This window comes from Sapajus apella, unplaced genomic scaffold (assembly GCF_009761245.1).
Source record: "Sapajus apella isolate SASKATOON/1434 unplaced genomic scaffold, GSC_monkey_1.0 scaffold1, whole genome shotgun sequence".
Classification (NCBI taxonomy): Eukaryota; Metazoa; Chordata; class Mammalia; order Primates; family Cebidae; genus Sapajus; species Sapajus apella.
The window spans coordinates 61,798,689-61,806,148 of NW_022436941.1; the positions used below are offsets into that span (position 1 = coordinate 61,798,689).

The 7,460-nt window shown below is 39.0% G+C and overlaps 1 pseudogene across 1 annotated transcript; it reads left to right on the forward strand.

Moving 5' to 3' along the window:
* Nucleotides 1-1,210: 1,210 nt before the first annotated feature.
* Nucleotides 1,211-2,273, forward strand: LOC116562435 (annotated as a pseudogene). The gene has a single exon (XR_004273943.1). The product of XR_004273943.1 is annotated as a GTP-binding nuclear protein Ran-like (transcript).
* The last annotated feature ends 5,187 nt before the right edge of the window (nucleotides 2,274-7,460 follow it).

Here is a 7,460-nt window from a genome sequence, read left to right on the forward strand (position 1 = left end):
CCAATTATACTCCATCTTCTTTACTTCCTGATGCACAACAGTGCTGTCCAATAAACATTCTGCCATCAGGACCCACTCCGTAGCATGCTGGTCCCAGTGCCAGATAAAAGTGCAGGACCTCTTCTTAAAAAGTTATTACAACTACTCAAGACAACAACAACAAGGTATTAACCAAGCCCAGACCCTCCTAGGCTTGGGGCTCTGTGAAACTACACATCACATGTCCATGAAGCTGGCCCTGCCTGCAATGCTGGAATCGTTTTATGTGTGCTGTCCAGTATGGTAACCACTAGCCACATGTGGCTATTGAGCACTTGAAATATGGCCTGTAATTGAGGAACTATATTTCATTTTCATTGAAATTGCCACATGTGGTTAGTGGCTACCATATTCAACAGTGTAGCACTAAATAGATTATAAATTGTTTGGGGTAATTTAGTCAATCTCACTGTTGTTCAGGTTTTGTCATCTGTAAAATGGTATAATAATAGTACCTACCTCCCAGAGTTATTTTGTGAATTAGTTATCCTGTCTAAAGTTCTCACAATTATACCTGGTATATAATAATTGTTAGCTTTAATATTTATTATTATAAACATAATCCATTTTTTTGCACTTATTTACTCCTCTGGGAAAAATCCAGCAAGTTGTGGTAATTTGACATTGTCAAAGGCTGGTTCAGGCTGGGTGCCGTGACTCACACCTGTAATCCCAGCACTTTGGGAAGCTGTGGTGGGTGGATCACTTTCGGTCAGGAGTTAGAGACTAGACTGGCCAACATGGTGAAACCCCATTCTACTAAAAAATACAAAAATTCGCTGGTCATGGTGGCATGCGCCTGTAATCCCTGCAACTCAGGAAATTGAGTCAGGAGAATCCCTTGAACCTGTGAGGTAGAGGTTGCAATGAACCAAGATCACTTCACTGCACTCCACCTGAGTGACAGAGCGAGACTCCGTCTCAAAAAAAAAAAAGAAAAAACAAAACAAAGACTGGTTCAGCCATGTGTATAAGCTGAGGTTGGCTCAAGGTTTCAGGAAAGGTTTTGAGAATCTTGGTAAACTATAAATAATTCAAATGATATAGAACTGAATAAAATAAGAAGTAAAAGTGCCCTTAAGGCACACATTTAACATTTTACCTTTTAGTGTATGTAGGGTCACCAGATAAAATACAAAGTGCTTCATTAAATTTGAATTTCAGGCTTCATCTTCCCAGCCTTAGTCGGACGGGCACGGAGACCCTTCTGGAAGGAACGCCAAGATGGCTGCGCAGGGAGAGCCCCAGGTCCAGTTTAAACTTGTATTGGTTGGTGATGGTGGTACCGGAAAAGCGACCTTTGTGAAACGTCATTTGACTGGTGAATTTGAGAAGTATGTAGCCACCTTGGGTGCAGAGGCTCATCCCCTAGTGTTCCACAGTAACAGAGGACCTGTTAAGTTCACTGTGTGGGACACAGCTGGCCAGGAGAAATTCGGCGGACTGAGGGATGGCTATTACATCCAAGCCCAGTGTGCCATCGTAATGCTCGATGTAACATCCAGAGTTACTTACAAGAATGTGCCTAAGTGGCATAGAGATCTGGTGCGAGTGTGTGAGAACATCCCCATCGTGTTATGTGGCAACAAAGTGGACATTAAGGACAGGAAAGTGAAGGCAAAATCCATTGTCGTCCACTGAAAGAAGAATCTTCAGTACTACGACATTTCTGCCAAAGCAACTACAACTTTGAAAAGCCCTTCCTCTGGCTTGCTGGGAAGCTCACTGGAGACCCTAATTTGGAATTTGTTGCCATGCCTGCTCTTGCCCCACCGGAGGTTGTCATGGACCCAGCTTTGGCAGCGCAGTATGAGCACGACTTAGAGGTTGCTCAAACAACGGCTCTCCCGGATGAGGATGATGACCTGTGAGAATGAAGCAGGAGCCCAGCGTCAGAAGTCTAGTTTTATAGGCAGCTGTCCTGCGATGTCAGCAGTGCAGCGTGTGTGCCACCTCATTATTATCTAGCTAGGCGGAACATGTGCTTCATCTGTGGGATGCTGAAGGAGATGAGTGGGCTTCGGAGTGAATGTGGCAGTTTAAAATATACCTTCATTGGTTGGACCTGCATATTTAGCTGTTTGGAACACAGCTGATTCCTTGAGTTTCAGATATGAGACTGCTGCAGTCACATCACAATATTCAGTGGTGAAATCTTGTTTGTTACTGTCATTCCCATTCCTTTACATTTAGAATCAGAATAAAGTTGTATTTCAAATATCTAAAAAAAAAAATTTTGAATTTCAGATAAACAATAAATAATTTCTTAGCATGAATTTGTCCCAAGTATTGCATGGAACATACTTATACGAATGAATTATTCATTAATTATCCAAAATTCAAATTTAATTGTGTGTCCTATATTTTTATTTATCAAATTGGACAAGCCTAGATATATGGCTCCCAAAACCAATAATGTTGTAATTTCTCTGAACTCGCCCAGCCTGGGCTAATTTACAATCCATGTAAAATTTGACAGAGGAAAATTATCGTCCCATTCTCTCTTATATACTATTTAACCAGGAACAGGGAGCACTTTCTTTATGAAATGGGTGTTGAATCGGATTGCTCCAGAGGTTTAATATAGAGTAGTGGTTAGGAACATAGGCAATAGAATCAGACTTTCTAGGTTGGAATTTTAACTCTGTTTCCAACTGGGTGACCCCAGGCAAGGTGCTTTGGTTTCTTCCTCAGTATAAAGGGCAACAATTATAATCTATGTCTCATATGCTGCTGTAAAAGGTAAATTAGTTAACATAACTGAAAGTTCTTAGAACAGAGCCTGGCACACAGCAAGTTCTCCAGAAATGTTAGCTCTCATTATGTCCCAGCTCTGATTCAGTTGTTGCCATGATCTTCAACAGCTTCTCTAAGACTCAAGAGACAAGAGCTCAGATCTGGGGAGGGAAAATGCTATTAAGAGGACCATTTGGTGTGAAGCTCAAGGAAACTATTTAGTTATGTATCCATTTAAAAATAAATTTAGTTGGGAATACTTAAGAGACTAGACTTAAAACATTTGTTTTGAAATAGTAGGGTCTAAAGTATTGCTACTGAAAATCAGACTAGCCATGTGTTCTTGGCAGGCAGCCTTGCAATTAATCTCAACTTGGAATTCTCATCAGAATCTGCTTTTCTACCCTGAAAATAGGCATGTTTATGATCCAAGTTATTATACAGATAGAGGAATAATCTTCACTGATGGAAAGAGCTATGCAAATAAATGTATTTAGGGAATGACTAGTGTTTATATGGTCTATTTTTCTTGCTAGAAGAAAGAGCTACAACTCATTAACTTAATCCTTGGGGTGGAGAAAAATAAAATGTCAGGATTCATAGACTATTGTGTAATCAGTAATTTGGAGAGGCTGTAACCTTTTGTTTGGTTTTCAAAAGCTCAGATTCAAAGGCCCAAAAGTCAGCTTTTATTTTCCTTTTATGGCACTTGGTTCATTTTCTGCAAAGGTTCAATTTGTTGCCAAAGAGAATCATCGCTAATTTGAATAATTATATACTAAACTGTAGGGTAGAACTGAAATTGCGGTTGATGGAGAGGCCTGGAAAAAGAGCAAATTCCTCCCTACCATAAGAATTACAGATTCTTATGTAACAAAACATGGCAGTATAAACAAGTATTTCCAATGGATTAAATTTATTTTGTAGGAAATAGGCAAAAAGAAAAAAAGCTCAATTTCAGCCATAATGAGAGAGCAGCAAATTAAAACTACACCCAGATACCATTTTTTAATCTATATGTTTGACAAAAAAAAAAGTTTGATTACGCATGCTACTGGTAAGGCTGTTGGGAAATAGATTCTCTTAACTTGTTAATGACATAAATTGGCACCAAATCTGTGGGAAAATTCAGCAAAATCTATCAAAATTACATATTAAAATTGCATGTGACCTTTGACCCACCAATCCCACTTAAAGGATTTTATCCTAAAAATTGCCTGTGCTGCTATAAAAAACATGTACAAAGTTTTTTAAAAAATTGAAATACAATTCACATGCCACTGGATTCACCATTTTAAAGCACACAATTCAGTGATTTCTAGTATATTCATAAGGTTATGAAGCCATCACCACTATCTAATTTCAGAACATTTCATAATTCTTACTCCTAACCCCAAGCAATTGCTAATTTTCTTTCTGTCTCAATGAATTTTCCTATTTTGGGCATTTCATACAAATGAAATCATACAATATATAGCCTCTTGAGTCTGGCTTATTTCACTCAGCATAATGTTTTTAAGGCTCATCTATGTTGTAAAATATGCCAGTACTTCATTCTTTTTATGGCTGACTAATATTCCATTGTATGGATATACTACATTTTGTTTATCTACTCATCAGCTAATGGATATTTGAATTGATTCCACTTTTTGACAGCTATGAACAATGCTAATCTGTGAACATTTGTGCACAAGTTTTGTCTGAACATGTTCTCAATTTTCTTGAGTGTAGGCCCAGGAGTAGAATTTTAGGTCATATGGTATTTCTGTTTAGCCAAAAGACTATTTCTTTTCTTTTCTTTTTTTGAGATGGAGTTGCTGGGCTCGGTGGCTCATGCCTATAATCTCAGCACTTTGGGAGGCTGAGGTAGGCGGATCACCTGAGGTCAGGAGTTCAATACCAGCCTGACCAACATGGAGAACCTTGTCTCTTAAAAAAAAAAAAAATAGATGGAGTCCTACTCTGTTATCCAGGCTGGAGTACATTGGCCTGTAACCTCTGCCTCCTGGGTTCAGGTGATTCTCCTGCCTTAGCCTCCCAAGTAGCTGGGATTACAGGAGTGCATCAGCATGCCCTGCTCATTTTTGCATTTTTAGTAGAGACAGAGTTTTACCATATTGGCCAGGCTGGTCTCGAACTTCTGACCTCCTATGATCTACCCACCTCAGCCTCCCAAAATGCTGGGAAAGCAGGCGTGAGCCACCGGGCCTGGCCCCAACTACTAGGGCCAACTTTCACAGTGTCCTACCTAGTCTAACATTTTTTGAATCATTAAGGTAGTAGAAACTATCTGCATATGTATTTTATAATATAAAGTACAAAATAATAGGAAATTTCCCCAAATTTTAAAAATTGGCTACTTGCAGGAGGCCCCTCTTAAACTGAGCTCAGCACTGCAGAAAGACGCACGTGGAAAAGTGAGGGTGGGAGCCCAGCCTGTGACATCAAGTCAAGCTTTATGACTAATAGAGAAACTCTTCGTAAGACGTATTTCATTATATTATTCTATGTTTCTGTATGTTTGGAATTTTTCATAATAAAAGCTTTTTTAAAAAAAAAATTTTGATACCTGGTAACTTATTTGAAATTCACCATAGTGAAATTGGTGGTCAAAGAAAGCTTTGTAGACAAATTGAAATATAAGCTAGGTTTTAAAGGAAGGAGACTCGAGAAAAGGCACAAGGGAATATCCGGCCATAGCAAGCAAATTCAATTCCATAAAAAGATACTGAGCGTGACGCACTATGTCTAATAGGAGTAAATTTAGCTGGCTTCAAAGAGGTGGAAGTATGGCTGGGCGCGGTGACTCATACCTGTAATCCCAGCACTTTGGGAGGCTTGAGGCAGGCAGATCACAAGGTTAGCAGATCAAGACCAGACTTGCCAATATGGTAAAACTCTGTCTTCACTAAAAATACAAAAATTAGCAGGGCGTGGTGGCGGGAGCTTGTAGTCCCAGCTACTCTGGAGGCTGAAGCAGAAGAATCGCTTGAACCCAGGAGGCGGAGGTTGCAATGAACCGAGATTGTGCCACTGCCCTCCAGCCTGGGTGACAGAGTGAGATTCCATCTCAAAAAACAAAACACAAAGAGGTGGAAGTTTATTTCTCACTCATGCAAAAGAAGTCCAGAAGGGGCAGACAGGAATTGGCATGCCATCTCCACGTTGTCCCCAGGGAACCTCAGGATGTGCTCTTTCATCTCCAGCCTTGCCGTCCTCAAGGTCATCTGATGGGGCAAGATGGCTGCTAAAGCTACAGGCATCATTCTATATTTCATGAAGTGAGGGTGAGGTTGGAAGCAAAAAATTTCACAAAGCACTTCCATTTACACATTATATGTTGCACATACTACCTAATCACATGCCCATCCTTAGCTGCAAGACAGGCTGAAAAATGGCCTCTACTGAGAATACACTCAGCTAATATTCAGGGTTCTGTTATCACAAGGAAGAAAGAGATTGAATATTTGGTAGGCAAAAATAGTCCCGGCCATATTATGCTTTGCAGGAAGTATAAAATGGTAGGTAAGAGCGCTGGATGGGGTAACAGAAGCCAGACGTGGAATGTGGACCCTGCCACGTATTCATTATGTGACCTTGGAAAAGTTGTAACTGAAACTCTAAGCATCAGATTCTTCATCTGCAAATAAAAACGGATTTGCTAATAAGAGAAAATAAGGTGTGTAAAGTACCTGGCACAAAGGAGGTGCTCAATGAACCTCTGTTATTTTACTCATGATATATTAGAGATTTAGAGATTAAGAAAAAGATTTTCTCTGCCTGTAGGTAGTTAACAAAAATATTGGATTGGAGAAAATAGGCCACTGATAAAAGCTGATGGAATTACAAATTCATTATTTTTTCAGTTTCATTAACAGATGAGTTATATCATGGTCAGCAATATTATCTTCAAATACGAAACAAAATTGAACTTCATTGCAGTTCTTATTCTTTTCTGCAATGCCTTTAATACATAATCTACAGACTTTAACAAGTGTTAAATCAAACCCTATTCCCTCTCAATTCACCTGCACAAATAAAGTAGAAATAGATATATTCCCCATGGGTTTAAGAATGAGATTTCCAAGATTTGGTCTTTTGAGAAACCATAAAATAAATCCCTGAGGGATCACAACATTCTAGATTAAAATAAATGTGGAAAAGGAGCTACCTCTAATTTATTATTTTTTTATGGAAGTGAAGGCATATAGTGGAGGTGCCAATAATGTGAATTCAACTTTTTCTATTAGGAAGTTTAAAAGGGAGGAGAAAGGGAGATGTGTGAGAAATTCAGGTTGTAATGAGTTTTCACACTTGTCTCAACTCGATGAGTTTACTAGTCAAAGCGCTTGCCTTTTCCATGATATTTTCACCTCTACTGCTCTCCTTTATAGATTTGCTTCATACAAATTCATTTCTGAAAATGAAAGAGGACAGGGAAAAAAAATTGAATGTTAAAGCAATGACAAAATTTTTGTATTTTCACTGGATTTAACTTACTGCAAGCCAGATTTAATTTTCTCTTCTGAGACTATGATGACTATCGTGGTTATTTTTATTAAGGAAAGAATTAATCTTAGATTCCCTAAAGTAGGCTCAAACATTATATTGTCTAACCTTCCTTCTGATGTTTGCGATTGTCTCCATATGATGAGTCCCTCCTTCGTGTCACCCCCCCACCCCCA